Below are 8,692 nucleotides of genomic sequence, written 5' to 3' on the forward strand. Positions count from 1 at the left end.
GAGAGAGAGAGAGAGAGAATGTGTGTGTGTGTGAGAGAGAGAGAGAGAGAGAGAGAGAGAGAGAGAGAGAGAGAGAGAGAGAGAGAGAGAGAGAGAGAGAGAGAGAGAGAGAGAGAGAGAGAGAGAGAGAGAATGTGTGTGTGTGTGTGTGTGTGGCTGAGTGAGAGCCAGGATGGGAGACCAAGTGGTCTCTACGAGTCCATGACCAGCAGCGAGGGAAAGGCCTGCAGCTCACACACCCACATCAGTCTGCTGGTTGAAATGCAAGATGCCAACACACACACACACACACACACAGACACACACACACACACACACACACACACACACACACACACACACACACACACACACACACACACACACACACACACGGTATCCATGACCAGCCCGGAGGTTTGAACACTACGGCTCATCTATAATTCAGACCAATATCACATCATTTATACAATCCATACTGGCACTGCTCTGGTGTGCCTCCATCACCTCCTGCTCCTCCCTAACCCGCGGCTCATCCAGCAAAACCCACACGTGGCCCGTTTCAAGCCCCGCCCTCCATCTGTAGCGTCTCCAGCTCGGGTTTGGGGGTGCGTCTGGGGTGCTGGACCCTATGGATGTACGTAACTGCCAGGAGCCTCGTTCCCAGCCCGCAGCGCTGCTCTTCCTGAGCTACAATTGGAGATCCAGCGCCATCTGCTGGCCGGAGTGACACCATTAGGTTGACTGACGCTCATACTCGTGGCCTTGCCGCAAAGCAAGGACAAAACACAACTTCCGGTTTAAAAAGTCAGCAACTCTTACCTTCGTAAAGATTTAGCAGCGGGGGATCCAGAACGGCAGGGCTCCTTCAGGCTGGACGGGCTGGCGAGGACAGGAGCTGTCCCAGGAGGAACCGCTGGGTGGCTTCGAGCGGTTTTAAAACCATCCTCCTGACCTCTTACACTGACGTCAGACGGGGCGTAGACCGTCTCCGTCCCTGTCGTTATGGCGACCAAGCCATTAAACCCACCACGGGCCCCGAGTGTCGTGGGGCCGAGCTCAGTGCCACCTTTATATATGTAAGAAACACTGTTTTCCACATCCCGTGATCACGGCGCACCCCAATCAGCTCATGACCCCTGTGGGAGTGTCGACCGCCGGGTTGAGCACTGGACGCCTCCCGGGCGCGGCCCGGATGTCCCAGACGGAGACAAAGCACATCAGCTATATTAGGATGCCTCCCCAGTAGGATTGGTGATTCAAGGCCTCTTGACAGCCCGGTCTCCCTTCCTCTTCACCCTCTACACCAGTGGTTCTCAACCTTTTTGGGGTCCTGGACCCCCTGCCTATTTTTGATCTCCCCTGAGGACCCCTCCACCTGATCTTGGGGAGGGGGGTTGCAATTTGATAGAAACAGTAGAAACTGCATTTTAAATTGCATTATTATAGCATTTATTCACTCTTTGGGGCAAAAATAAGAGCTTTCAGTTGTAACTTAGATATAGTTAACAAAACAGAATTCTTATGCAGTAACTTTTAACAATGCAAACGGGAGCGAGATCTCTTATTAAAATACAACTAATTACACTTGTGAAACAGATGTAATTAGAGAAAAAAGTCCTGTTACCCTTTATAGTAGTATAGGTAGATAAAGGTCTCAGTCCCATTTGAGTAAAACAATCCTATTTCTATAAATGTCATAGGATCTTTTTTTTTAAAAGATATTTTATTTTCACGGACCCCTTGCAATTACACCACGGACCACTAGGGGTCCGCGGACCCCCGGTTGAGAAACACTGCTCTACACCACAGGCTACAACTACCACACAGAGTCCTGCCATCTTCAGAAGTTCTCAGGTGACTCTGCTGTAGTCGGATGCGTCAGTAAGGGCGAGGAGGCGGGGTGCAGGTCTGGGGTGGGGATCGTGGTCACGTGGTGTGTGCAGAACCATCTGCAGCTCAAGACAAAGGAGCCGGTTGTTGACCTGAGGGGGGACAGCCCTGCACCCCGCCTCCTCGCCCTTACTGCTGCATCCGACTACAGCAGGGTCACCAGAGAACTTCTGAAGATGGCAGGACTCTGTGTGGTGGTTGTAGCCTGTGGTGTAGAGGGTGAAGAGGACGGGAGACCGGACCGTCAAGAGGCCTTGAATCACCAATCCTATTGGGAGGCATCCTAATATAGCTGATGTGCCTTGTCTCCGTCTGTGACATCAGGGCCGCACCCGGGAGGCGTCCAGTGCTCAACCCGGCGGTCGACACTCCCACAGGGGTCATGAGCTGATTGGGGTGTGCCATAACCACGGCTGCGGTAGTGCAGTATAGATAGGGTGTTATGTGCACCATGCCTGCTGATATATTTTGCTCTTATTTCTTGTTTTATCCTTTATTTCTATTCGTTTCTGTTTCTATGTTCTTACCCTGTATCTTGTTAGTTTTTAGTTATTAGAGCGTGAGGGTCTGCAACAGAACCCAGTTCCCCCTCGGGGATGACTAAAGTATTCCGATTCTCTGCCATGACCTTGGATGGGAGCAGGAGCGGCCTGCGGGGTTGGGGGGGTGATTTGACCGTTACATGGAAGGGTCCACTGTTGGTCTGTTGTTTCCTGTTTATCTGATGATTTACTTACCGGGGGCGGCAATTAAGGGCAGCCGTTACCGTGGCAACCCCCATTATTCCCGGCAGGAGCACGGCGAAGCGCAGATGCAATTCAATTCACACCCATCGATTGCCATTTGCCGTGTAAGAGGGCGAGCCTTCCTCGAGCGATGTCGTCATTCTGTTCAAGTTCGGAGCGTGACGGATAACCGATGCTCGGGGCAGAACGGGGGGGAGCAAAGAGTTAAGAGACTGGAACAGCTCGTGCTATTTTATTGAACTTTTACGAGCCCAGATGAGGTTTTTGCAGAGACGTGACAGACATTATTTTTCAAGGGAAATCAGATGAGAAGTTTCAGGCACACATCTGCAATTGCAACGTCGGTATTCATAATAGCCGCATTACACATATGGTGCAGATGACAGGATTACCATTACGGAGGTCAACCCAGCACATTTACTTTTTTTGGGGGGGTGGGGGGGATTTTTCCCCCCTCTTTTTCTCCCCATCCAGCCAATTACCCCACTGTGTTTGTCTAGGATATACTGAACGCATGAATAAATGACAGACACATGTGCCAAGTTCAGAAGGTGCAATTTCTTGAAGCGAGTAACAACTCCCCTACATCCAGGGTTGTGCATCAAACAAACAAGTAGATTGCCGAGGGCATTGATCCAACGAGACCCTGTAACATCCTCCTTTTCCATAGTAAACACCAACACGTTAGAGCATAGTGCCACTACATAGTGCAGCATGTCACAGTATAACTTGTAAATAAAATAGATCTTTTCCTGTATCAAAAACATGACAACAGTCTCTGTTCGCTACTGTTTATCTGTTTTTCTGCATTCCTTCTGGTTCTCTTCTTCTTTTGTTTTGTTAATGGCAACCGCCGTACACTGTCCATATCATAAGTTGAGTCTCTCGGGTGGCTTAGACGGCCGTCCGACCCTTGTATATCTGTGTCCCTCTGAGGGTCCGGCTCCAACAGAACTGGGAGAGGCCCTTGGTGTGAGCCTGGCGGGGCTTGACTGGACCACAGTTGGGGAGCCTCTGCAGCACTAGTCTCTGGAACACGTGTAGGCTCTGGCTCATTCTTTTCTCAGGCCCGAATAGGAGTTGGCTCTGCCACTCTGAGATCAACCCTGTTGCATCGATAGAGTAAGCCGTCGACATCCACCAGGTAAGATCTCGGTGCAGCCTTGCGGAGGCATGTCCTGACCTTCCAGAGGCCAGTGTCATCGCCAGGCAGGGGCTTCATTCGGACAGTTTCCCCTACCTCCAGCTCCAGCAGGTCCCGGGCAGACCGATCGTAGAAAAACTTGGCAAGCTGCCTCCTGTGACGCAGTTTCTCAGTGACCCCAACCACGACGACTGGTTCAAGGAGTTTGTTGTCACTAGAATGGAGGTTTTCAGCTGACAAGACATGAGGCGTTGTGCCGGGCTGCTGTCCATGTTTTTGGTGGGAGTATTCCTCCAGTGTAGTATGGCCTTCCAAGGGTCGTCACTGTCATGCATGGCCTTACGCAGTAGATTCTTTGCAATCTTGACGGCCGACTCTGCCTTACCATTTGCTTTCGGGTGCCTTGGAGAGGAGGCGGTCACATGCTCGAACTCCCATTCAGAGGCAAGACGTGCAAACTGCGAAGTAAATTGTGGGCCATTGTCTGTGATGACCTTGTCTGGCTGGCCATATTGTGCGAACTGTGCCTTACAACGCTTGATGACTGTCTCTGTGGATAAGTCAGGGAGGAGCTCAACCTCCCAAAAATCTGAATAGTGGTCGACTATGAGCAGATAGTCCTTCTGCCTGTGGCTGAACGGGTCCATGCTCAGTAGCCCTGTATGAGAGAGACATCTAGTATCTACTGAGAACATCTGCTAGGCCGGACGTCCTCATTTCATCCATTTTCTTCCTCCATTATCACCCTCTTTTGATCTGAGCACTTCCGCTTAATGCATAGCGCGCTGCATTGCATGTTGACGTCTGAAATGCGTCACACGAAGTTTGGCTGATTGATTCCATCCTTCCAGAAGGCTCGGGCCTCGCTGTTGGGGGCAGACTGTCAGCGTTTATTAAAGCCTGGACGTGAGCCTGGGTTCAATGAGGCTGCACACAGTCGGTGTGAAACAGAGCCGTGCGGTGTGTTCCAGCCCATTTCCCTCTCGCTTCACCCCATTTCCTAGATGGGCACATTTACCAAGACCCGTTTGTCTTGCTAGGACATTGCACAGTTGATAAAAACCTCCACTGGTGATGAAAATAACCTTAAACTTTATCCAGCTCAGAGGGGGAGGTCTGTGCCTTGCTTAAGGACACTCGAGCAGAATGGACGGCTTCTTTCCTCTCTTCATATTTCCCCTATTCGTTGCCTGGAAAAGCTTTTGTTGTGGGGTTTTTCTTGGTCGGAAGTGACCATTTAAAAGAAGGGGGTGTCATTTACTATTGTTTACTTCTCTGTCTGTTGCTCACTGTGAACGTGCACGCTCTCAGGCTGTGACTATGATTTAGGACCACAGAAATAAACTTGATTAAAGTGGCCAATACAGAAGATTCAAGCAGGGTCCTCCAGTACAACGGACGTCTTCCCAATCTCTGTGAAACGACTGCCTGACGGAACTTAAATATCACAATATGGCAGCACCGGGGCCCAGTTGTTAGCACTGTCACCTCACAGCGGGAAGGTCCTGGTTTTCGAACCCCAGGCCATCCCGGGCCCTTTCTGTGTGGAGTTTGCTTGCTCTCCCCGTGTCTGCGTGGGTTTCCTCTGGGTACTCCGGTTTCCTCCCACCATCAAAAAGACGCGCATGTCGGGCGTCCGGGTGGCGTGGCGGTCTATTCTGTTGCCTACCAACACGGGGATCCTGGTTCGAATCCCTGTGTTGCCTCCGGCTTGGTCGGGCGTCCCTATGCTCACAATTGGCCGTGTCTGCAGGTGGGAAGCCAGATGTGGGTGTGTGTCCTGGTCGCTGCACTAGCGCCTACTCTGGTCGGCTGGGGCACCTGTTTGGGGGGGGGGGACTGGGGGTAATAGCGTGATTCTCCCACGCGCTACGTCCCCCTGGTGCAACTCCTCACTGTCAGGTGAAAAGAAGCGGCTGGCGACTCCACATGTATGGGAGGAGGCGTGTGGTAGTCTGCAGCCCTCCCCGGATCAGCAGAGGGGGTGCTGTCTGTGCCCCTGAGCAAGGCAGTGGAAAGAAGAACTGGAGTTGGGCCCTGGGTGCTGCAGCTGCCCTCTCCTCCTATATAATAGGACAGATTAAATGCAGAAAATGAATTTCGTTGTGTGTAGGTACAGTGGCAATAAAAGTATCTTCATCTTCACAATATCCAAGACGCTTGAGATGGACTGGAAGGAGGCCAAGAAGAACAGACTTTAAAAAAAAAACACTGACCATTCCAACTACCCTCGCCTCCTGTATTTTTGATATGGCTCTGCTTGGGAATTTAAATAAAACAGAACGGGTTCCAGTGAAATGGAGAAAAGAGGTTTCTAGGGGACATTAGAAACACAAGCAAAGCTGCAGGATAACTTCCTCCGTCTTGCTTCTGGTCTGTCCTCCATCTTCCATTCAGCCGTCCAGGGGAATGGTCTCTCAGTTTAAGAGGTAACACCATCTATTATGGATTCAACTCCCTGAAGAGAAGTAAAAGCATTGATATATCAAATTACTTTATATGTACTTTGATTACTTTATATGTATTTTGATTACTTTATACCTTCCAATTACTTTATATGTACTTAAAGGCCTTCACCATCAACTACGACCCATGGGAACTGAAAGCTCTGAACAGAGGACAGTGGCGGGCGTGCAGCTGTCCGAAATAATGCAAACACATATGAGGCTGCCAGGATTGCTGCAGCAGAGCTGCAGGCAGGCCAGGAAAGACCGTGCCAGCAACCCCCCAGCTACTCCCACTATCCCATGCCCACACTGCCAAAGAACATTCAGGGCGCAGATTGGACTAACCAGCCATCTTCGCACCCACAGAATTCGGCCCCTACAGGATGACTAGATGGTCCTCGTCGCTGAGACGGATGAACAACACGTACTTTGAGGAACAACTCCTCATATCTAACCATTCGAAGCAGAAATGTTACTCCTCAGAAATCCATGCCTGTCTCGCTATTATCGTATTATCTTAATATGTCCGTTACATGGACGTATTAAGATGTCCATGTGGGCACGGTGGCCCACGGTGGGGCTGTCGCCTCAGCAGGAAGGTCCTGGGTTCGAAACCAACCTTGGGGGCGGGTCATCCCAGGTCGTCCTCTGTGTGGAGTTTGCATGTTTTCTCCGGGTGCATAGGCGGAAATCACAGGGGGGACGCCCCCCCCCCATCCTGCTAAATTTGATATACCCCCCCAATATTTCGCCCCTGGCTTACAGCACTACTTTTGCGCTTGAGAAAATTTCATGCAATTGTCCCCTCCAAAGTTGATATCAGATTTTCAACTCTCTCCGGGTGCTCCGGTTTCCCCCACCATCAAAAAGAAACATGCACGTTAGGGTTAGTACTCCTGTCTGTGCCCCTGAGCAAGGCAATGGGAAAAGAACTGGAGTTGGTCCCCCGGGTGCAGCACGGAGGCCGCAGCCCACTGCTGCTAGCTACACAGATCACAGCTAGGACGGGTTAATTTGAGTTTCCCCAAGGGGATTAATGAAGGAAACTCAATTTAAAACGTAAGACATTTTAAAGTGCTCTGCCACGTTTTGTCTTCACTCGTCATTGCATCTTCCTACAATGCAGAGGATTCAGCACGCACAAGCACTTTTTCAAATTACCCACAAGTCTTTGCAGAGCACCGATTTTTGTTTCCACTGAGTGGCCATCTTTTAAGGCTTTGAACCGTGTAAAGAAGCTCCAGATTCTTTGTATCTAACGACGCCCGAGCGTGTTTTAAAGCTTTGTTAGCATCCTTCATATGCCATATAATATCCCTCTCCCACCTCCGAGATCTCAGTTTAGGCCAGAAGGCTGTGGAGGACATGGAGCCTTCACTTGCCATTAAAACGACACGCTGGTTAACGCAGCACCGCTACAGGGGTGTAACCCTGAATAATCCGGTCTCTCATTAAATAAGAGATGATACTCTATCGAGGATGCCGAGGGTTTCCAGGAGCCGTGGGGGTTTTTATACTTTGGTTACTGTGAATGTTTCATGTGTCTTCTAGCTTGAAGGCGTCTCATTAACAATGAATGTGACACTAGTTTTGCTGTGTTATGGAACAGCTCACATGGGGTTTAAACGGGGTCGGGGATGGAAGACCTTGTTAGCCCGCTTGCAAAACGCGAAGTTTCTTATTATACACATATATTCATATGTAACTATCATACAGACTACATGTTTAGATAAGCATCATGTTAGGGGTCGTCTCGGGTGGTGGCAAACTGTCGTGTGTTCGTTCACCCAAAATCAGATGACTCGGGACACCAGAAACCCCCTTACATGCTGGAGTTACCCTGAGAGCAGGATAGGCGGTTTGGCTAATGGATGGATGGATATTTGGCAGAGATGGGAGCAAGTCACATATGTGCAAGTCACAAGCAAGTCTTAACCTGCAAGTCCCAAGTCATTTTTTTCTTGGGTCAAGTCAAGTCAAGCCACAGGTTATGTCCAGTCAAGTCCTGAATTAAAGCAAGTCAAGTTCCAAGTCACACTCCCTCCCTGCCAGTGTTAATTTTCACACCATTTTTTGATTCTCAGTCTTTTGACGAAAATATCCATTAATTTTAGTCAGATTTTAGTCGTCATATCAATTCATTTTATTCAAATGATCCCTGACTAAAATAGCATACTCATTTAGCCGACGAAAATTGGATGAGGCGTCAAGCTAACTTCCTGCTTACCGTTGCGTAGATACCCGGATGTTGGTGCTGGAGAAGTCTTCTCAGGTGTGTGGTCTTCCTCCCCGTCACCGCACTCATACATCCCTCCACCTCGCAGTTTGTTCTGGAGGTTTTTTCATCAGGAGTAAAAAAAATGTCCACGCTTGGGACTTGTTTCTTCCCGGATCCAGCACCAGACCGGCAGCAGCCGTGTCTTCTTCGCCCGCCGTGAAGAGTCTTGAAGGATCGGGACTAAACACGTGTTGCGTGGCTCACG

The sequence above is a fragment of the Lampris incognitus genome, chromosome 7 (genome assembly GCF_029633865.1).
Source record: "Lampris incognitus isolate fLamInc1 chromosome 7, fLamInc1.hap2, whole genome shotgun sequence".
Lineage (NCBI taxonomy): Eukaryota > Metazoa > Chordata > Actinopteri > Lampriformes > Lampridae > Lampris > Lampris incognitus.